At 36.1% G+C, this 24,576-nt stretch overlaps 1 protein-coding gene and 1 long non-coding RNA gene across 3 annotated transcripts in view; one reads left to right on the top strand and one right to left on the bottom strand.

Moving 5' to 3' along the window:
• Nucleotides 1–23,731, bottom strand: part of LOC123385458 — a 59,732-nt gene extending 36,001 nt beyond the window's left edge. The window contains exons 1-4 of the long non-coding RNA XR_006597984.1: nucleotides 23,489–23,731; nucleotides 17,766–17,999; nucleotides 6,136–6,240; nucleotides 422–4,204 (exon numbers count right to left, since the gene is read on the bottom strand). This is a non-coding gene — a long non-coding RNA (uncharacterized LOC123385458). The remainder of the gene's footprint in view (nucleotides 1–421; nucleotides 4,205–6,135; nucleotides 6,241–17,765; nucleotides 18,000–23,488) is intronic.
• Nucleotides 1–24,576, top strand: part of HTR1E (5-hydroxytryptamine receptor 1E) — a 90,353-nt gene that overhangs the window by 63,872 nt on the left and 1,905 nt on the right. The window contains exon 2 of one of the 2 annotated variants that reach the window (XR_002742358.2): nucleotides 345–503. The exons of the other annotated variant lie outside the window; for it this stretch is intronic. The gene's annotated coding sequence lies outside the window, so the exon portion shown is untranslated. Of the gene's footprint in view, nucleotides 1–344; nucleotides 504–24,576 lie in introns of those variants that run through there. 2 annotated transcript variants of the gene reach the window in all.

The following is a 24,576-nucleotide window of genomic DNA, read 5'->3' on the forward strand; positions in this document are numbered from 1 at the left end:
TGTTAAAGCCAGGTATTAAGCCATTCCCTTTTAAACAGTTTTGTCTCAAAAAAGTGTAACAGAATATAAAGATTTTTCTCTACTATTCATATGATTGTTGGATTTACAAAAGAGTATTCTTGAAACACAATAAAACTTAAGGCAAAACTTTTAGAGAAAAGGGATACCCTTTCCCAGAATAACTCAACAGAGTTATTTCATGGGTTAGGTTAATTGGCAGATATTTTTAGCTGAGGTGAATCTTTCTATATATTTCCTGTAGGTGCTATTATAAATACTACCGAAGATATCAAGAGAGAACGTTACCTTCCCAACATCCGTTTCTTTTTTTTCCTTCCTAATAGAATCCTGATTTTGTCTGGATAGCGCTGTCCCCACCCATCCACCCTCCCCCCAACCCAATGACTGAGGGATAACAGACCTCACTGTCAAGTTATTCCTGCTTCACAGAAAGCAGTCAGCACATGACATGGCTCTGGCTCCTGCTGTAAGTAAAGAAGACACTGGTCTACATTTGTCCAATTATAGTTGGGGGAAAGGGTTTTCTCTCATTTAGGAGGTGAGCAAGAATGTATGTTGATTCAGATAGTGTTGGTATTGTATAACCATAAGAATAGCAAGTCTAAATTCAACACTCTCACACTGAGGATAACAGAGCAGAAATATAGAACATGGATCCTTGATGGTCACCATTGAATTATTGCATCACCAACCTGACCAAAACTAATTCTACTTCTGGACTTTCTGTTATGTAAGATAATTAACTTTTTTACTGTATAATTTTTTCTTGAATTGGGCTTTTTTATTTGCAGCCAAAAGCATACTAGTTGATCAAACTATGTCCAAGCTCCAGTAGGAAAGCCAGAATTGCACACAGACATCCATGCCAACCTTGCAGTGCTAGGGAAGGTGCTTTTATAGGTTATAGTCAAGAGTTACATGGCCTTCTCAGTGTCCCTGCAGAAAGAAATCTGAAAATAATTGGAAATACTGGAGACTTCTCTCACAGATTCCTTCTATTTAGACAACTTTAAAACTTAAATGTGGACTCACAGTCTTTTCTTTTCTGGCATAGAGGAAATCAATAATGCAAGCTTTGCAAAGGTAAACTTATTGATTTGAGGACAAAGGAAATGATGCTATATAAATTCAACCAAAAAGAGTCTTGGGAAATTCTGATATTCTTTGACAACAATCTACCTTTGAGTTATAGTTTTTTAGCACTAGCTGCCATCAAAATTAAAATGTCAAAATCAGCTTAGTGCCCAAGATAAATGTTCACGTTGCTATGACAACCTCTTTTTCAAGTTTAACATCAGAAACCTTAATTTGGGCAGAGTTAATATTTACTTTGGGAGGTTTTTTTGGGGGGGAGGGGGGTTGTACAAATTAGACTTGTTTCAATTATTTCCAGAATATCACTATTAGATTTTACATTATCTTTTCCATAAATAAAATATTCTATGATCAAAATCAATTTCCAGTTTAGTAACATAAATCATATGCAAATTTGTTATATATGTGTTTTATATACTGTTCTAGGGAGAAAAATTCTATTTTCATCTGATTCACAAAGGAGTCATGACTCAAAAAGTTAAAGCTATTGCTGGAGACTGAATAATAACTGTAGGTGGTCAGAGAAATTACCATGAAAAGGTAAAACAGAAGGAATAAAATTAGATGTATTTTTTAAGTTTTGCTGCAATAAATACAATAGAGGACAGATATATGGAAAGTGCCTCCTGGATATGGCAAGTGGTTATATATGTATTTGTATCTGCTACAGTTTGTTGTGGGAAACACTACAAACACACAGGAAGCCACTGGAGCCTTTAAGATATTTAATGATAATATATTGAGGTACATATACAAATTAGATGTATATCTGTCAGTCAAAGTCCTGGCAGGACATTTGAAAACAAAAATGGAGACATTTGGTTCTACAACAACTTTGGTACACATTTTGGGCTAAGATGTATATTTTAGACTCCTTTCCATTTTGTTAATGTTAGTTTTTAGTCATTATACTTCATGTTGACAACTTTTGAATATAAACAAATACATGTTTCATAATCATTAACTTTCTCATAGTAAATCCAATTCTTTTTTCTTCAGGCAAAAATATTCTTCTAGTTCCAGAAACCTGGCACTACTTTATTACTGTCAAAGAGCGAAGTGTTTATGTAAACTTCAAAGACAATTTGCATTGATTCCATTTCCAAACTATACTCTTTCACGTTGGATTCATATTTCTCTTTTAAGTTGTTATGAACATAAATTGTGTGTGGAGTGTGGGTAGGTGCATGGGTGTAGTTTACTGAGCTGATCAATGGAGAATCCAGTACACAGACGATCTCAAGCCACCACCAGCTCATCATGTCTGTGTCTTTTCAGGAACTGACTGAATGGGTTGTTTGGTGCAATGGCAAGTGTTCTGGACTTTAGGTCTGGAGGTAATGGCTATTATTAGTCTTTTCATTAACAAGCTGTAGGACTCTGGCAAGTCCCTTCACCAGCTTATCTTTTATTTCCATAAAAGGGGTTGAGGCACGGAGTCTCTGATGTCACTTCTAGCTTTAAAATTCTGTGGTTCTCACTCACGTCCCTAATTATCATGCTTAATAGAAGCCATAAGTTTTGCTGCTTTAGTTTGAAAGGGCCTTTTTCAAACTGACATTGAGAATGCTAAATACACTATTTTAAAATTTAGATAAAGAAATTAGCAGATGATATTAAAATACAGCAAATCCCCAGTGACTTTTTCAGTCTAACAATTACAGCTTCCCATGAACTTTGACATTTTCCTGAATTGCATAAATTATGTTTATCAATTCGCAGGTAAATATTTATATGCCTAAGTAATGATTCAACAAAACTATGAGAAATGAAGAGGATAATTTACACTCTAGAGTAGATATGTATTTTTAATTCAGCTTCATTGAAGAAACTCTCCTTAATATCCTTAATATCTTCTTCAATGTCTTAGAACAAAGGAAAGAGCTATTTATCCACTGCAAAGGCTGAAGTATTCCATGCAAGCTATCACATGGGTATTCAAAAAACATTACTGCATTGTATAAATTCCTATGTACTTAATACTTGCTATTATTCACTGTATTAAATGTATTATGTATATTGTTTAATTCTCACAACTGTTCTTTGACATTATCTCCATTATTTCTGGTCTCAAAGAAGTCAAGTAACTTAACCATAGACAACAGCTAGTAAGGGACAGAGCCAGGATTTGAACCTAAAATTCTAAAGCCAGTGCCTTCAATCTTGCTACCCTAGTATCTCTGGCAACACTGCCCAGACATATCCACTACATCTCAAATACTTCATCATTTTTCACAGATAAGGAAGCTGTTCACTTAACTTTGCTTTCTCCCTTGAGTGATGCCTCTGCACACTGAACCCCTCCACATGTCCCTCTAGCAACATCCACTGATACCTCAGGAACGAGAACGAAGTAGGTTTGGCCTCAAATGTCAGTGTTCTCAAGCTCTGTTAACAGGGCAACTGACACATCAACATGGCATGTCTTTTGACATCAAAAGCCCTATCTCTTTTCTCTTGATTATAGACCACATTTTTTCGTAAATATCTACCTCGTCTCTCCTTCCACCATAATTACCCAATTGTCCCTACTCCAATTTTCTCTAGAAGACATCTACCTTCTAAATGTGCTTTAGAAAAGTTTTGACCTTTACTGGTCTTTGAGAAATTAAGAAAGATTGGAGGCACTGCCCTGGACTAATCCACTTCTGTCTTAGACTGGATCTCTTGAAAACATTCTGAGATGAAGAATTGTGTGCATAAGGATGGTTGGGGAGTGCTCTCAGGAGATACACTGCAAAGAAGTGAGGAAAGGACTGAGGAAAGGAAGACCCAGTGATAGGTCAGCCCTGGGGAGGGGTCTGGGTGCACTATAACCCTTGTCAGACTGGTGGATCTAATTTGTGTCTTCAGTTTAATTATGTTTCTCTTCCAGAGAAAGGGCTTTTAAGGTTATAAAGACCAGTCTGAAATCTGACTATGCAGAATTTAAGAGCCTGAGCTTTCTCTCCTGGGAAAATAAATGGAATAAAGAAAGGTTATGAAATATGAAAGTTCTAAAAATAATAGCAGATCAAATAATTTAGTTATATTCTACTTACCATGAAGTTTTCACACCCTGAGCCTCCCTGTGTGAAGTCTGTGTTATCTGATTAGAGAAAGCAGAAAGAGAGAGAAAGAGAGAAGCCATATGAAAGAGAAGCTCAGTTAAGGATGGCAGACTGCACTGCAAATTCAGAAACATCTTTAATATGTACAAGAACTGGTACAAATTCATCTTTTGTTTTCTATGAATAATCCAGGTTTGATGATCTTAAACTATTGGTAAGAATATCTTTCCCTTTCATCTTTCCTGGACTTGAGCCAGGAAAGAGTTAACATATAACTCTTTGTTGTTTCAATTGAATTTAGCAAAACCCAGAAAGAAAATTCCTTCCTAAGGCATAATTAATTTCTACAACATGTTGAAATAAGAGCTGCTAACTTAGGCACATACACATATCTCTATTGCTAGGTTCTCCTGGTTGGATTTTAAAGATATTCTTTCAAAGAATATATAAAAGTATAAATATATTTTTAAAGATATTCTTCCAAAGATAGACATATATATATATATATCTATCTCAAGTTCTAGAATAAGGAGGATTTATTTTTAAGGGTTTTTTTAAGTTTATTTATTTTGGGAGAGAGAGAGAGAGAGATAGCACAAGCAGGTGAGGGGCAGAGGGAAGGAGAGAAAGAATCCCAAGCAGGCTCAGAGCCAGATACAGGGCTTGAACTCATGAACCATGAGATCATGACCTGAGCTGAGATCAAGAGTCAGATGCTTAACTGACTGAGACACCCAGGTGCCCCTAGAATAAGGAGGTTTCACTGACTGAAAGATATTGAGGAAAACATAAAGCTCTTATTTAAAAGTATCAAGTCAAATACATCGGTGGTACAATCTAGGCTGAAAACAATTATTTACTTTTCTCCTGATGGGAGATTATATGATAAATATGCAAATAATGTTGATCAAACTAATATGGTCCAATAAATTAATAACTCTATAAACACTAAAGGTTTAAGGAGTGTTTCCATGTAAAGAATAAAGAGGTATGCATGTATGTATGTATTTAAAACATTTCCCATAAGTTACAGTATCCTGGGAATTATATAAAATGTACTTTTAAGTACATTTTAAGTCTCTAAGGGAATCACAATTAATATTTCATTTTAAATAAATTATGCTAGGAACAGGATATAAACTTGTGGAAGGTATAATTTATTTGTTTTCTTTATTTATACTACATCCCCAGCAGGTGAAACAGTAACTACACAAAACAGGTGCTCAATAACTATCTGTTGAGTTAATAAATTAGGACAAGGCCAGTGAGGACTATAAGACAGTACTAAGAATAAGAAATTATCCTGGCCATTCAATGAATATACTTTGTCTTAGAAAGAGAACTAGCAGATATTTAAAGCAAAAGGAGTTCAATCCAGGTTTGGGTTAACACTAAAACACTATTTACATTTGTCCAAATTCTATTCACAATCTTGGGTTCTTACATAAATGTTCCAAATTCTGTTAAAATAGCACAACAGGCATAAGCCCAGAACCATGACAGCTCTGTTTCAACAGAGAGTTAAGAGATGGCCTGTTTATGAAATATCTTTACCATGAATTATTCATGTTGGGAAATTAACAATATACTTACTAATTCCACTGTAATGTCTAACTATGTTATTTGACCAAGACTTTGAAATTGTCCTGGAAAAGCCAGGAGAGAAGTGAGAAACTGGCAAGGAATATCACCCCATAGCGTCACATAAAAACACTAAATACTCTATTATCATCACTATTATATAATGTGCTTTATACTTTACAAAGCAAATTGATAATGTTATCTAAATTGATGATCATGACAACCACGTGAATCAGGTAGCAATACTGAATCATGTTGGAAGTTTGGGAGTACTAGTGCCAATCTTCTGCAATCTAACCAATTGAAAATAATGATAACAATAATCATGATCATACTGATCATAACTAGTACCTAAACAGGACTTATTCATGTGCCAAGTGTGACCTACCTGCCTCTACATGTTAGCTCCATTACTCCTCCAACAATCAGAAGCCACCAAATTGGAATCGAGGCATCTGCTTTATTCAAGTTGGTTGGCAAATTCACTTTCCACCTGGTAAAAAAAATAATGCACTTTTTGTCCCTCTCTCCTGGACTGAAAATAACCAGGGAATGACCACGCTGACCTTTCCACCCAGTGTCATGCTATAAAGCTGGAACAGAGAGAACTGACGTGTAGCTGGGACAGGCTTATGTGGTCTGATGGTCTGTGTACTGACAACCTGAGCATGAGAGCTCCAGCCTCTCCTGCACCCTGGCAGGTCTGTGAGCTGGGGGAGGGGGCGGGCACAAATGCCAGGCTTTCCCCAATCTCACACTCTCAAGTTTTTTCAGTAGGTGGAAAACTGTTACTGAACATGCTGCTGTTCTCTCCTGGGAAGGAAAGCAGATAACCGCCCCCCGACCATGCCTCCATGGGACACTGCGGGGAAGAAAATGAGTGTTCCGGCGCATCCTGCCCCCAGCATCTCCAACAGCCAAATGAGGGAAACTGAGGACTATGTAGGCCTAGTTTCTTCCTCAAAGGCAAGGAACTGGCAAGCAGCAAAGACAGGTCTTGAGCCCCTAGCACTCTGACCACAGATTACACATCATATTTACTCTTCACTATACTAGAAACCTTGCACTCCGACAAGTTTGATGAACACTGAAAGGCAAACATTCTAGAAGTCAAACTCTTGAATGCTCTTCTGGAAATGTTTTCATGTCCTAACCAGATTCTCTTTTCCCATAATTTCTTGTCAAATGTGCTGAAAACAATGTCACTGAAACCATTTCTTTCCAAGCCAAGTTAAGAGATAAACAACAAAAAAGGAAAGGAAAAAAAATTGTAATTATAGTTCATCTCACAATGGTATATTTAAAATTTGACTCAATCTGACTTTGGTGTATTTCCATTACTCTATAAGTACTCATTATATTGTATAACAGGGTAAAACATCTGTTCATAGAGTTACCATTTGTGCCAAAAGCACTAATATTTTGCTTTCCTAAATATCAGACTCAGGAACAGATGTTACTTTATTCTCTTTGTATTTTGTCATCAGTCTTCATTCAACAGGTATCCCAATATGGAACTGTTGTTAGTTTGCTTTCCAGTAAATATATATATATATATATATATATATATATATATATATACACACACACACACATAATTAATATGTGCTGGGTCTTAAAGTGTTTATGTACTGCTTATTAACAAGCTCAAACTGTAGACCATGAATAAATTTGACTGCATTTTGTGAAAAGCAGCTCAGAGTCTTGAACTTCCTAGTGAGAGTAGAATTATATCATTTTCCACCCTGAAAGAAAATTTTATATTTTACATACATGTACTTTGTAACCACTACCACTGTTATTTACTATTTGTGCTGTTATGGAAGGGAAGAAAGTTACATCACTTCCTTGCTGTGATTCTTACAAACAATAAAAAAAGTAGCATTAAGGGTCACAATTCTATCAGTTTTCTGATAAGAGCTTCAGTTCATAAGCATGGTGATTGGAAGAACTTGTTTTTCTCTAGGCAGAACTGGAATTGAAACTAGATTGAATCAAGACGATAGTCCTCAATACCTTTGCTGCCATTTAGAAAGATAATTATTAATTTTTTTATTTCTAGGAAAAAAAAAACTTAAGATTTTCAGATATCAATCTAGGCTAGTTGCTAGTGATTTATCATAATCAGTCATAACTCTGGACTGAGTCCAGACACTACCTCTGAGTCCTCCGCCCAGCACTCCAGCATCTAGGACCCAAGGGTTGGAGTTTATATGAGGTGAAACTATTTGCCTTTCCTATTACATTTGAAGTACCTCACCTGTGGCAGTTTAAAAAAGGAAAAAATAAATAAATATAATCCTATAATATTTACAGAGGTATCAGTGCCCTTTCAAATTCTGATTAGTGCTACTAATCCTTATAGACTCGTTCAACATTTTGCAGGAAAATAATGAAATCTAATTAACTATACTCTAAAAGGGACTGTGGCTGATAATAGTTTAGCAACTAAAAGGGTTCATCAAGTTTAAAAGAAACATAACAAAGCCCCTGTTAAATATTTGAAAAATGGCACCAGTATAACCAGGGAAATGATTTTTTTCATTTAATTTAGTTTTAACTTAAAGGAAATGATTTTTTAATTTAATTTAGTTTTAACTTAAACAGTCATGTATGGCTGCCATATTGGGTAGCACAGGTATATAAAATCTTGTTTTACCTTCATAATAACCTTGTGAAGCAGGTCATCTCCACTAAAAAGAGAAAGAAGTACAGAGATATTAAGTGACTCGCCAGCATTACAAAGCTGGAAAATGACCAAATGTATACTTGAATCCAGTTCTCTGGAAATCCAAGTTCTCAATTCTTTTGATGGTACCACATCAAGCTCAAGGTAAGTATGAATAAAAAAGGACAACCCCCCAAAACTAGTGATTGTACACAACCCTCTGAAAGTTCACAAGGGAAGTATAGTACAAAGAACTAACTGTCAAAATATGCTATTTTATCCTACTTATAAGCTAACAAATAAGCGTGCCACAGTTTTATGGAAACCACATAGACAACAGGAGATTCCTGAGTCAGAGAGTAAGGACTTTACTATAGCAATAGCAGTAGCCTAGAGTATTAGCATTTTCTTGTACCAATTTCCCAAGCCTAAATTCACACAGAGTGATGCCAAGAAGGTCAGCTGACTCTCACATGCAGTGAGTGCCTTACAGGCTGCATACTGAGTTTAGGGAACTCAAATATTTTATAATGGGCATTAAGCATCCTGCTCATTACTCCAAAGCAGGCATTATCTTTATCATACTAGACAATAAGCATGCCTCCCTTTCCCAATCCCTACCTTTCAAGACTATTCTCTATGCAAATATCCTTGAAATTGATAGTATGGAACAAAGGCAATCTCAAGATTTGCATAAATGTGAGAGACCACACACCACCTATGACAAGTGACAAACTGGGAGAAAACCAGCCAAGGAAAGAGACATGGCTAAATATCAACATGAGAGTTAAAGTGAACAGATAAATGTGTATGTTTGATAGAAAGATTATGTGTCCAAAGTAAAAAACAGAAAATTAATGTTGAAACTACAAAATTAAGGTGAAAGTAAATTTGAAAAATAATAGTGCCATATAAATGTCAAGAAACACTGGCATTTTTATGGGGCATCAATAGATGCCCATTTACAAATATAATTTCTCCAAAACTAGAGGCTACTTCACTCTTGGAATTGAATTGTAAATATATGCACATACCCCTCTTCCAGCCACCATAAAATTGTAGCATAAAAATCATAAGACGTTAGATCTGAGAGATGGTCAGAAATAATGAAGTCCTGGTAACACAGGGAAACTGAGATCCAAAGGCATAGAGTGTCTTTTTCAGGGCCACACAGCCAACCATCAATAGATCTGAGATGCATTCACAGGAGTCTCTACTCTTGGCCCCTCCATTTCATTATAATACACTACCTCTTGCTTCTCAGCACGAAGTAGATTGAGCCCCCCACACCCCCCCAAAAAAGATACTTGCAAACCTCCCTCTTGTAGAACATGCCCTTGGAACTAGTTGGAGCAGAGCCAAGTGGTCTGAGTTAGCAATGCTTCCCCAGGTGGAAGCCTTAAGTGCTCATTCCCTTGAGTCTGCCACAAAGGCACATTGCACTGCAGAAGATTTAAAAGAAAATTGTGTGCACAGCACAGGAACGAGCCCAGATCTTCCCTGAAGAATTGAATACTTCAGTAATATCATTAAAGCTGGGTCAAAAAAACATCATTTCATTTTTTTTAATATGCTAATTTAACCTCAGGCACCAGATCACTTAAATGAAAGGCACTCCATAAAGTTCATTTTTATTATTCTCAGCTGAAAAGTAAACAACACTTCTACAGGTGTCCTTCATATTAAAAGGCTTTATTTGCTGGCAATAGAGACTCTCTATTGACTAAAAACCTTATCTATACTTCACAGAGCAGATTGTTTTCCCCCAACACCCTTCAAAGAGGTGTAGCCTGTCCATTCTGGACAAAGGAAAATAGTGTGATAAAAGAGATAATGTATCAACAGCCAACTGAAAGAGCTCTTGATGGCCAATGATGGAACAATTTAAGCAGCAAAATAATGCAGTATTCAATTAAAAAGTATAAAATAAATATTCATAAGTCTATATTGATAAACAAATAATGTAACTAGGCATCAACAGCACTTTTATAAAGATAATTGTCCCAAAACTAGAGGCTATGGTTTTCTTTGGACTGAGTCATAAATGTACAGACATATAAGTACAAATATAAATTACTGAATAAGTAGAATAAATGGTAGAGGAGAGACAAATCTTCCCCACAGAAGAATTCTAAATAATATATACACATATTCTCCCCTCCAGGAGGTGGCGCTTAATTCCCTACCCTTGAGGGTGAGCTACACTCAGTGACTCACTCCCAAAAATTAGAGCAGGGAAAGGGAAAAACAGTCCCTTTGCTGTGGAGAGTCCTGGAGAGAGCTGCCTTAACCAAGTGATGAAGGTTAACATCACCAGTAATGCCATGTGGATATGATGTATTCTGATGTGAGGTAATGAGAAGGTATTCTTCCCAAATCCCATAACCCCAGTCTAACCATGATAAAGACATCAGACAAACCAAGATCAGGAGACATTCTAAAAAATACTTGGCCAGTACTCAAGACCATCAAAGTCATGCAAATCAAGCAGAGTGAGAAATTATCACAGACCAGAGGAGACTAGGAAAATGTGACAACTAACTATAATGTGTCCTGCAATGAAACAGAAAGAAGGCATTAATGGAAAAGCTGGTTAAATCCAACTAAGGTCTGGAGTTTAGTTAATAGTGATGAATAATGTTGCTTTCTTAGTTTTGATAAATGTAATTACATTACATCTGTAATGTAAGATGTTAACAATGGGTAAAACTGGGTGATGGATATACAGGAACTCTGTACTACCTTCACAACTTCTCTATAAATATAAAATTATACCGAAACAAAAAATTTATGTAAAAAAAAACTAGATGGTACAAATATCTCATCATATGCTGTCTGTCTGAAGCATGGCAGAATTCTATAGCTAATGCATTGCCCAATCCAAGACACACATTTTAAAAAAGGTTTGGGGAAGCTGAATGAGTTTAACAGCCAGGGGTGGAGTGGAAACAGCACACTGCACAATAAAAGGAAAAGCAATGTCGGGGCGCCTGGGTGGCTCAGTCAGTTAAGCATCTGACTTTGGCGCAGGTCACGATCTCGTGGTTTTTGAGGTCAAGCCCTGCATGGGGCTCTGCACTGACACTGTGGAGCCTGCTTGGGATTTGCTGTCTCCCTCTCTCTCTGCCCCAGTCCCACTCTCTCTCTCTGTCTCTCAAAATAAATAAACTTTTTAAAAAAAGGAAAAGCAATGTTTGTTCTTCACTGAATAACCTGAGTATTATTTATAATAATTATTTGTAGTAATCTGAGAAACAGAATGTGTTCTGAACATAACAAAAATTGAGGCTCTCCTTTATAGGTCAGCAAAAGTACTAAGGTGAAAGCCCAAACCAGTAAACTAACCAGATTTCAAAGAAACAAAAGTGTGCTAGCTATACAATAGTGTCTATGTTTAATACCATAAAAGACTCAAATTAAAAACATAAGTTTTAGACAAACCTTCAAATTTGAGAAACTTCTCTAAATTCTCTTTACTCTAGAAGTTATCTAGGATATTATAACAATATCTGAAATTTATATTATCATCTCCAAAATAGTAAAATCATTTTGCCCATAAATCATAGCCCCTTCCTGCCACCCAGTTCTCTAAATTACTTCCTTTTCCCAAGAAAAGGCCTTTTCCCACACAGGCCATCCTCTGCTTTCAACCTGGAAGGTTTCAGCCCCAACCTAAACTCCACCACACCCCCATCCTCACTCATCACCTAAATCCCTTAGCTTTGTCAAAGAAATCTCAACCATCTCTTCCTTTGGACATCTTTTTGGATTTGTCTTCTAAACAATAATCCCTTCAAAATGACTTTGTGAATGAATGGAAGTGACTTGGTCAAAAAAAGGCATATATCTGCTTTCCACATAAATTTTATATAGATGGGGAAAACTTCCTTGCTCTTTTTCTCCTCATCTTTTCATATAATTGTGTTTCCAAAAGATACAAGAAAGGCATGAGCATAACCTGTAATACATGTGATATGAATTTTCTTAAAAACAGTCCTTAAAGTCAAATTCGACTATGAATTCTATGTTAGGGGGACTGACAAATGCATAATATTCTGATCAGTATATATGAGGTTTACATTTTGTTTCATCACTTTTATTGCTGAAGAATACATTTTAAAGGGATGGATTAAATATTCAAAGACACAAACACTAGTAAATACCTTTTAGTTCAATATGAAGATAACAAACCCATTAGTATATCTACATATGAGTATGCTCAGCAAACAGGAGACTGAACAAATGTTTATTGAGTACCTCACATTACAGGAAATGTGTAAGCACTTTGGCAAATGCTGTCTCATTTCCTTTTTTTCTATAAATATGTGAGGTCGATATAATTATCCTCATTTTTCAAGTTGTAAAACCAAACATCCAGAGATTAAATCACTCAAGGATGTGTTACTTAAGGTAAATAATTAGTTCCTTTAAGTGATAAGCCCCAATGTATCAGTGACTTAACACAGCAAAATGCTATTTCTCATTTATATCACCATCTAATGCAAGTCAGAAGGAGAAGGGGTTGCATTCTGCCCCACCTCGTCATTCAGAGACACCCCCCCCCCCGGATACTTCCATCCCATCCACTAGTGGATGGAGATTGAGAGTTAGGATAGTACATTAAAAGTTTTTGTACACCAGGCCTAGAAATGGCACATACCACTTATGCTCACCTTCCATTCCCCAAAAATGATCCCTCTTCTGTTAACAGGTAAAGAATGGATGCTTTCTCCCTAAAGTAGGGAGAAGCTAAAGAAGGATGCTCTCATTACTGATAATCAACATAGTACTGGAAGGTCTAGCTACTTCAAAAAGGCAAGAAAAGCAATACAGATAAGAAAGAAGAAAGTGTTCCTATTTGAAAATGGCATGATCATCTATGCAGAAAACACCAGAGTCTACCAAAAGAGTCCTATAACTAATAGGTGAGTTAAGCAAGATCAAAAAACAAAATAAATCACATTTCTGTATCCTAAAAATAAACGTGTCAAACCTGAAATTAAAGAAACAATGCCATTTACAATCCCTCCAGAAAAAACTAGTAAGAAGCTTAGGTATAAATTTACCATCACATGCACAGAACTTGGATGCTGAAAATCATAAAGTGCTAAAAAAAATCAAACAAAAGGATACTTGATTAAATAGAAAGTAAATACAAAGATGGTAGAATTAAAAACAAGCACATCAATAATTACATTATGTGTAAGTAATCTAAACATCCTAATTAAAAGGCAGAGAAAGACTGGACAAAAATGCAAGAGGCTATCTATAAGACATCTATATCTTATAGATAGAGGCTATCTATAAGAAACCCACTAAGTATAAAGACATAAATAGGTTAAAAGTAAAAGTATGGAAAAAGATATACCATGCAAACATTAATTAAAAGAAAGCTGGAGTGGCTTTATTAAAATCATACAAAGTAAACATCATAACATAGAACACTGGGGACAAACAGAGGTATATAATGATATAATGGTCAATTCATCAAGAAGACGGCAATTCTAAATGAGTATATATCTAATAACTTACTTTCAAAATACATGACTCAAAAACTGACCTAACCAAAAGAGGAGATTAGCGTATCTAAAATTATAGTTACAGATTTTAACCCTTCTCTCAACAATTGACAGAAAGTTGACAAAACATCAGCAAAGGTATAAAAAATTTGAACAATTCTGTCAAGCAAATAACATGGAAGAATCACAGAATATACATTCTCTTTAACATATACATAACATCACCACAGAGACTATAAGCTGAGCCATAAAATAAGTCTGAATAAATTTCAAATGACTGAAATCATACAATGTTTTATAAGCCTGAGTATGATGGAATTAAAAGTCAATTTTAAAAGAACATATAAAATCCTTATTTTTGAAGTTAAAAAGTGCACTCCTAAATGTCGCATAAGCCAAATAAGAAACCACGAAGATATTAGAAAATATTTCTGACTAAACAATAATGAAAATACAAATACTAAAATGTATAGAGTGCAGCTAAAATAGTGCTTAGAGCAAAATTTATAATTCTAAATGCTTACATTGTTGGTGAAAAAGTTCTAAACTAATTTTCTTAGCTTCTACATTAAGAGACTAGAAAAAGAAGAGTGAGTTAAACCAAGGTAAGGAAAGGAAGGAAATAATAAATATAAAGGCTAAAAGTAATTAAAGAATAGATAATAGAGAAAAACAAGTCATTCAGAAGCTGATTCTTTGTAAAGATTAATGCAATTGAAAAATCCTTACCTAGATTGATCAAACCAATAGCAAGAATGAAAGAATATCACAAAGATATTATAGGCATTAAAAGAACATGAAAGGAATATTATGACTAACCTTATGACTATTAATTTGACAACTAAGATTAAATTCTTAGTTAATTAAACTAAGATTAAGTGGAAAAATTCCTTAAAGGATATAAGTTACCAAAAGTGACACAAGAATAAATAGAAATCCCATAAAGCCCAATATATGGTGTTTTGGTGTTGCTGTTTATGGGGTTTTTTTTTATTTGAGTAAAGAATTTGTACTTAAAAATCTTCCACAAGGAAAACTCAAGTTCCAAAGAGATCCACAAGTACATTCCATCAAATATTCACAAAAGAAATGACATTGATATTTCTCAAAACCCTTCAGAAAAATTTTTAAACTCATTTTTTAAAAGACAGCATAGCCTTGATACCAAAACTCACAAATTAATACAAGAAAAGAAATTTTCAGACAAATATCACTCCTTAACATAAATGCAAAACTCCTTAACAAAAAATAGCAAATCAAAGTCAGCAATAGATGTTTTTTTAAAAAACAATACATCGAAACTAATTATGATGTTTTTCCAAGACTTGGAAGTTTTTCCAAGACTGCAAGATTGTTTTAACATCCAAAAATCAATTACTGTGATTCACCACATTAACAGAATAAAGAAATCACAAAACCATCTCAGTAGTTGAAAAAGATACATTTGATTAAATTAAATGCCCACTTATTATAAAAACTATCAGCAATTTAGGAATAGAAGAAACTTTCTTCAAACTAATAAAAGGTATCTAAGAAAAACTTGTAGTTAATATATTAATGATAAATGATGAACATTTCCCCCATGTATATTGGGAAGAAGATAACAATGTCTGCCCTTACCACTTCTAATCAGCATTTTTTAAAGGACTATTTATTTATTTAGAGACAGCACACAAGCAGGGAAGGGGGCAGAGTGAGAGAGAGAAAGAGAATTTTTTTTTATTTATTTAGTGTTTAATTTACATCCAAGTTAGTTAGCATATGGTGCAACAATGATTTCAGGAATATATTCCTTAATGTCCCTTATCCATTTATACCATCGCCCCTCCCACAATCCTTCCAGTAACCCTCTGTTTATTCTTTATATTTAAGAGTCTTTTATGTTTTGTCCCCCTCCCTGTTTTATATTCTTTTTACTTCCCTTCCCTTATGTTCATCTGTTTTGTATCTTAAAGTACTCATATGAGTGAAGTCATATATTTGTCTTGAGAGAAAGAGAATCTTTTTTTTAATTTTTTTTTTTACTGTTTATTTTTGAGAGAGAGAGGCCGAGTGTGAGTAAGGGAGGGAGGGCAGAGAGAGCAAGAGGGAGACACAGAATCTGAAACATGTTCCAGGCTCTGTGCTATCAGCACAGAGCCCAAATGTGGGGCTCGAACCCACAAACCATGAGATCATGAACCGAGCCAGTCAGATGCTTAATGGACTAAGCCACCCAGGCAGCCTGACAGAAAGAGAATCTTAAGCAGGCTCCACACTCAACATACAGCCCAATGTGGGGCTCAATCCCAAGACCCTGGAATCATGACCTGAGCTAAAATCTAAAAAGAGATGCTCAACTGACTGAGCCAAACAGGCACCCCCTATTCAGCATTTCACTGTAGTACTAGTCAGTATAACATGGCAAGACAAAGAAATAAAAGGAATAAAACAGAAGAAATAAAACTGTTTGCAAATGAAATGATTGTTTTCACAGAAAGATCATAAGAATCTACAAAATATCTACTAGGATCGATAAGAGTATTTAACAAGATCACAGATTGAAAATCAATATCCAGAAATCCACTGTATTTCCCTATGCAAAAAATAAAAATGGAAATTTAAATACAAGTACCATTTACAAAAACATCAAAAATACTATAATGCATAGGGATATTTCTCTTTTTGCTGCTTGATTATTAGTTTATAGAAATGCTACCAATTTATACACCCTAAGGTTTATTGCAGCATTATTTATAATAGCCAACATATAGAAGCAACCCAAGTGTCCACTGACACACAAATACATAAAAAGATGTTGCATAGATACAGATAAATAGATAGATATTGATAGATATAGATACAGATATAGATATACACAATGGAATATTATGCAGCAATAAAAAAGGTTGAGTTTTTGTTTTGTTTGCCATTTGTGACATCATGGATAGACCTAGAGGGTATTATGCTAAGTAAAATGAGTCAGACTGAGAAAGACAAATACCATATGATTTCACTCATATGTGGAATCTTAAAAACAAAACAAATGATTAAACAAACAAAAAGGACAATCAGACCTATAATACAGAGAACAAACTGATGATTTCCAGAGGGATGGTGGGTGTGTGGGATAGGTAAAATGGGTGAATGGGTGAGAGATATAAGATTCCAGTTACAAAATAAATAAGTCATGGGAATAAAAGGCACAACATAAGGAATACAGTCAATGATGTTGTAACAGCAGTGTGTAGTGACAAATGATAGCTACACTTGTGGTGAGCATAGCATAACATATAAACTTGTCAAATCACTACACTGTACACCTGAAACTAATGTAACGTGTGTCAACTATACTCAAATTTAAAAATTAAATAAAAAATACAGGCCTCTCCCTCGCTCTCTCTCTCTCCCTCAAAAATGAATGAATAAACAAACAAACAAACAAACAAACATTAAAAAAAAAATAATAGAGTGACACATACAGTTGACTGATTTTTGACAAAGACACCAAAGCATTTCAATTGGGGAAATAAAGTCTTTCCTACAAAAGTTGCTGAAATAACCAGATACCCATATTGGGAAAAAAGATAAACCTCAACACTTACCTCATATCCAAATGCTAAAATGTATTCAAGATAGATCATGAACTGTTGGTTTACAAATTTGGGAATTTCTCAGTTGAAATCTGAAATTGGCCCCTGAATGGAGGGCAAGGAGTCTAAGAGACAGACCACTCCAGATTGGTAGGCGGCAGGTTTAATAGGAAAGGAAAATTACACAGGAGGCTTGTCTGCCCATGAGAAGAGTAGACCTCCACACCCATCCTCCAGAATCTTTATATAGAAGCCTTACCTGGGTTCAGTAATGCATTCCATCCAGACAATCTCATCTACAAATTGTTCTCTCAAGGCTGCATCCTTCAAAATGGTTCCCACTATGGGAATGGGTAGGCTGAGCACACATTCCAAGGATAGGGGAAGGTAGGTGGTGAGATGCCTCTGGTTGTCTGGATCCAGCTTACAGGTCAATCAGTGGTCATGTCCGCTGATGACCTCTTCCCACATGAAAACTAAAGATTTTAATCTTCTAGAAGAAAATACAGAAAAACATTTTTGTGAACTTGAAGTCATTTCTTTGACACAGGAAGCTCTAATCATAAAGAAAAAATAGATAACTTAGACTTCATCAAAATTAAAATCTTCTCATCAAAAGAGATCATTAAAAAACATAAAAGCAAAGCTAGAGTAGAAGAAAATGTTCACAAAACATTCTTCTGACAAAAGACTTGTGTCCAGAATATATAAACATCTCCTAAAACTCTATGTATTGTTTTGTTTGATTTTTACAATGATAGTATTTTCCTGTTATTATGAATATAATAACCTCATAATAATCACATGTCATGTCTCAATCACAGTTTACATAAACAAGAAAAAAAAACAATGAACTCCACAATCCAGTATCTCCTGTGCACCTTCCTTTGCTCTCATTGAAGAACTAACCGAGAAACTACTATGTACCCCTTTCTTTCCTATAACAGGCCAAGGAGAAGCTTTATGAAGGCTGAGGAAGTAAATTTAAAACAATTAGAGAGATAAAATTAGTAATATGAGGGCAAGCAGCTACTCCCAAAATTTGAAAAAAAAAACAAAAAGAAATTAGCACCCATTGAAGATTTTTTTCTTTTTTTATTGAAGTATAGTTGACGTGCTATACAATATTAGTTTCAGGTATACAACATAGTGATTTAACATTTATATATATTATTAAGTGGTCACCATGGTAAGTCTCATTACCATCTATCACTATACATAGTTACTACAATATTATTGACTATATTCCTTAATGCTGCACTTCATATCCCATGACTTACTCATTTTATTATTGAAAGTTTATACCTCTTAATCCCCTGCACCTACTTCATCCTCCCATTCTCCTCCCCTCTGGCAACCACCAGTTTGTTCTCTGTAGTAGAGTGTGTTTTGTGTTGTTTTGTGTGTTTTATTTCTTAGATCCTACATTAGAGATTTTTAAAATTTAATTATTTAAAGAAATTAGGGCAAAATGAAAATAATCAAAGAAGAGATGAAAGAATATTTATGGTAAATCATAAAGAGTTGTTGAAAACTGGGGTGCCTGGGTGGCTCAGTTGGTTAAGCCTCCCACTTTGGCTCAGGTCATGATCTCATGGTTGGTGGGTTCAAGCCCCGCGTCGGGCTCTGTGCTGACAGCTTGGAGCCTGGAGCCTGCTTTGGATTCTGTGTCTCCCTCTCTCTGTCTGCCCCTCCCCCGCTTGCGCTCTGTCTCTGTCTCTCTCTCAAAAACAAATGAACATTAAAAAAAATTTTTTTTTAAAAAGAGTTGTTGAAAACCAAGACTATGTAAGATGGTGAAATTAAAAGTAAGTGTGCTAGGGGCGCCTGGGTGGCTCAGTCGGTTAAGCATATGACTTCGGCTCAGGTCATGATCTCACAGTCTGTGAGTTCAAGCCCCACATCAGGCTCTCTGCTGACAGCTCACAGCCTAGAGCCTGCTTCGGATTCTGTGTTTCCATCTCTCTCTGCCCCTCCCCTTCTCATGCTCTGTCTCTCTCAAAAATAAATAAACATTAAAAAATTAAATTAAAAAATAAGTGTGCTAGAGGTGCATGGGTGGCTCATTCAGTTGCGCATCCAACTCTTGATTTCAACTCAGGTCATGATCCCAGGGTCATGGGATCAAGTCCTGCATTGGGCTCCAAGCTAAGCATGGAGCCTTCTTAAGATTCTCTCTCTCTAGAGCCAAAGCATAAGAGACTGTTAAAAACTGAGAACAAACTGAGGGTTGATGGGGGGTGGGGGGGGTGGGTGATGGGTATTGAGGAGGGCACCTTTTGGGATGAGCACTGGGTGTTATATGGAAACCAATTTGACAATAAATTTCATATATTGAAAAAAAAAAAAGATTCTCTCTCCTCTGCCCCCTCCCCTCCTCACAGCTCTCTCTCTCTCTCTCTCTCTTGCTTTCTCAAATAAATAAATAAAAATTAATTAATTAATTAAATTTAATATAAAAATGAGTGTGCTCATGACCTATCCCTGGTGTTCTGCCACTGGAGTAGTATACTAAATCAGAGGCTCTGAAGCATCTCAGTAAATGAAAGCAGTATACCCCAACCCATTTGGTTTACAGTGATTCTCCCTATTTGTAATTTCAATGAAAAACTATTTAAATATGGCTTTGGACTGCACTGGTATTTTCCATGTCATAATCAGAACAGAAACTAAATTTTATAAACCTCCCATTAACTCCTGATAGGATATGTCCACTTTTAGCTGTGATTATTGCAGTTAATTTTGCATCCCAGTGGACTAACGCAAGCTTGGTGTATTGATATTAGTGTTTGGATTGTTCTGCAGCATGTGTTTTGAGTTAAGTGTTACATAGTTCCTCCTCTCCTACTATGTTAAAGGCAAAAGAGACTTAAATTTTGGGAGGCTATTTAACAAGCATTGTTCTAATTAGAAATCATACTACCTCTAGAAAAAATTTTAAAAAAAGATAAAAGAAAAAAAAAAGAAATCATACTACCTCCTAAGGAATTGCTAGTGATTATAAAACCATGTGCTATTTCCTTAACAAGGTAAAGGAACCAAGACAATTGAAGTTGGGTCATTTCCTGAGTATGGCTATATCTTTTTCCCTTTCATGATCCCCAATGTAATCCCCGAAATTGCTCAGAGAATTCTACCTCCCTGGTGCCCCCAACCCACTGACTCCCTGCCTATTCCATCCCTGCTTTCCTCCTTCCTCTTTTACATTTCACTCACTCCTGAAATGCTCTCTGCCCCAATATAAAGTATATTGGGTGTAGCAGCAAAGAAAACTGTAAACAGTCCAGTTTAAAAAGACAATCTCTCATCCTAAAAAGAAAACAACCTTGACCCCACATCTCCCCCCATAGCTACCTTATTTCTCTGTTCCCCTTTTCAAAGGCAAAACTCTTGAAATACTTGTTCTTATCCAATCCTCTATTTCCTTTCTTCCCATTCTTTCTTGAAACTACCACATTCAGACTTTCATCTCCACCACTGCACCAAATGGGTCCTGTCAAGGTCATCAGTGTCATCCACATTGCCCAGCCCAATGATCAAGTCCTCGTCACCCACCACCTGTCAGCAGCACTTACACAGCTGATTGCTCTTCATGCACTTTCTTCACTTGGTCTTGGGATTATCTCCATCATTCTCCTCCACCTCAAGAGCTGTTCTCCTCTGTTTCACTGGTTCCTCCTTTCCTTCCTGACCTTTGATTAGTGAAAAGCTCCAAGGTGCAGTTCTCAGACTTGTTCAATCTGTAATTGCTCCCATGTCATCCCACCCAGTGATTTGAAAGACTGCGTTCCATATGGTGTTATGAAACAAACTTTGAGATATATGTTAAATGAAAAAATGATAAAAGATGGAAAGCTGGATGTGTGCAGGAATTTGGAGTGACTGACAACACAAGGATACAACACTCAACTCCTATTCTGAAAGGCCTGGGCACAAAATAAACCAGGGAGTCACATTAAAGAGCTGACAATATAGCCTCAACCAGTAATGTTTTTCCTAATTTAACTGAAGGCAGCTAAAAAGATGAATCAGGCATACATCCCACCCTCCAGAATGTATAGTCTTCTGGGGGGGAATGAAAAATAAATAGTGACAAAATAAGGAAGAAAATGATGTCACTGGAGAAATGACAGGATGTATGGAAGCTCAGATAAATAGAGCAGCTTTTAATTTTTTTTAACGTTTATTTATTTACTTTGAGAGAGACAGAGAGAGCAGGGAGGGGCAGAGAGAGTGAGTCAGGGGAGGAATCCCAGTCAGAGTCTCTGCTGTCAGCAGAGCCCAATGTGGGGCTCAAACTCACGAATCCTGAGACCATGACCTGAACTGAAATCAAGGGATAACTGACTGAGCCACCCAGGCGCCCCTAGAGCAGCTTTTAAAAGCTTGATAAAGCTGAATTATTTGATTTTTGTTTTACTTGATGCTTTGAAAATAACATTTCCTAATTATCTCTATTATCAAACTAAAACTTCTGAAGTTTTCTGTCTCTTCTCCATGCTACTCTCCAAACTCTCAATCTTCCGATCAGAATGGAAAAGCCTTTTTATTTAGAACTGCTCTCCCAACAAACCTCAAGAACTCAAGAAAAACATAACTTAGGATTAATTTTTGCAGAAAAAAAAAGAACTTTCCTTCATTTAAAGAGAAAGGGGTTGGACAGAGAAATAAACACGTGGGACACAGGGGGAAATGTAGTGAGGGTGCCCCAAGCTGATGATGGCTCAGCAACAACCCGGGTCTCCCTGATTCCAAAGCCCATATACTTTCAATGCTACAGCCTGTCTTAGATATAAATGTAAGTTTAAACTGATTATAAAAGAAGGGTAAATAACCAGTGGAGACGAAAACATTTAATTTACAAAAAGGAGGGGATTGTTGGCAGAACAAGTCCCATGGAAGAACTAGAGAAACATACGAATTTCAAAAAAGGGTACAATCCACAGAAATGCTGTAGAAGCACAATGACAACAGAGAGGCAGAATGAATCTCATTTCACTGCAGAAAAATAGACTGTCTTAAAAACAACTGCCCCATTTTTGGTCTTTAGTGAAATCATTTTCTTTTACTTTCCATATCTAAAGGATAGATGGTAACTATCTCCCCGTCTCCTTGGGTTTTGCCCAATGGGCAGAAGCAATTAAATCCAGAGCCAGAGAGATCTCACCATGGCTGGAGATTTGTATTCCTGCCCCCTGACTTCAGTCCCCATTCCACCCGAAGACTCCTACATGCTCAACTCTCCATTTTACACATGCCTCACCTGTTCCTGTCCTCATTCTTTGCTAACATCATTGTGCCTGTTAAGCCTAATCCATATCAATCCATGTCCCTTCTTAAAACCGCAAAAATGTCAGTTTTCTTTGAAGTTTTCCTGGACAGAATCCCACAGAGACAAATTAGAGGATTTGATTGGCATTCTGACCAGCAGCCATTGGCTGTGAATATTCCTATGTTGATTTTGATTGACTTGTTTTCATGAGTATACATTTATATTTGAGTTTACAGTAGTTCCCCCTTATCCCAGGAGATATATTCCAAGACTTCCAGTAAATGCCTGAAATTGCAGGTAGTACCAAATTCTGTATGTACTATGTTTTTTTCCTATACTTACATACCTATGATAAAGTTTAATTTATCAGTTAGGTTTAGTAAAGATTAACAACAATAACTAATAGACAATAGAACAATTATACCAATATACTATAATAACAGTTAATGTGGGGCACCTGGGCGGCTCAGTCGGTTAAGCGTCTTGATTTCAGCTCAGGTCATCATCTCACAGCTTGTGAGTTCCAGCCCCAAATCGGGCTCCGTGCTGATAGCTCCGAACCTGGAGCCCGCTTCAGATTCTGTGTCACGCTCTCTCTCTGCCCCTCCCCCACTCGTGCTCTGTCTCTCAAAAATAAATAAACATTTTTTAAAAATGTTTTTAATTATGTGAATATGGTCTCTCAAAATATCTTACTGTGCTGTACTCACCTTTCTTGTGATGATGTGACATAAAATGCCTACGTGATGAGATGAAGTGAGGTGGATGACGCAGCCATCGTGACGTATTGTTAGGCTACTACTGACCTTCTGCTGATTCGTCAGAAAGGATCATTGGCTTGCAGACCATGGTAACTGAAAGTGCGGAAGCGAAACTACAGATAAGGCGGACTCTTGTACTTTTTTAAAATTCCTTACAATTATGCATTCAATAAATGTCAGTATCTCAGTGATTGCCCAGCTTAATCACAGCTATCCAGGAGACAGACAGATCATAGATGGTAGGTAGGTAGGTTGATCAATTGATCAACTAATAGATAGATAGATAGATAGATAGATAGATAGATAGATACTAAAAGAACACAAATGTTAACCAAAACTAAACACATTTTTTTAATGTACATTTCTTTGACCTTGATGATAATGCTATTTCACAATCAATTTACCATATTACCCTGAGAACAATTTGTCATAAACATCAAAGTAGTGTTATATGCTTTTTTTCTCTTTTCTCCAAAGAAATGCACAGTGGGATAGTAAAATGTCAGAAATAGACAAAATTGCACAATTCCATTGTGACATTAAAATATCTTTGGAGTTGAAATTTGTTATGGAACTTTAAAACTTGTTTGAGGGGTGCCTGAGTGGCGCAGTGGGTTAAGCATCCGACTTCAGCCAGGTCACCATCTCGCGGTCCGTGAGTTCGAGCCCCGCGTCAGGCTCTGGGCTGATGGCTCAGAGCCTGGAGCCTGTTTCCGATTCTGTGTCTCCCTCTCTCTCTGCCCCTCCCCCGTTCATGCTCTGTCTCTCTCTGTCCCAAAAATAAATAAACGTTGAAAAAAAATTAAAAAAAAAAAACTGGTTTGAAATCTGCTTATTATAAACAATATAATTTTTTCTTTAATGTCCCTGAATTTCTAAAATATGATACAATGTGAATGTATGTTTCCAAATGTAAAGAAAAAAACCCTTTTACATATAAATGTTACATATATATGAATAAATATAAATAAGAAAGTAATTCAGGTGGCAAGATAGACTTTAAAGTTGGTAATGTTTTCATGAGAAAGAGTTTGGGA

Source organism: Felis catus, chromosome B2 (genome assembly GCF_018350175.1).
Source record: "Felis catus isolate Fca126 chromosome B2, F.catus_Fca126_mat1.0, whole genome shotgun sequence".
NCBI lineage: Eukaryota > Metazoa > Chordata > Mammalia > Carnivora > Felidae > Felis > Felis catus.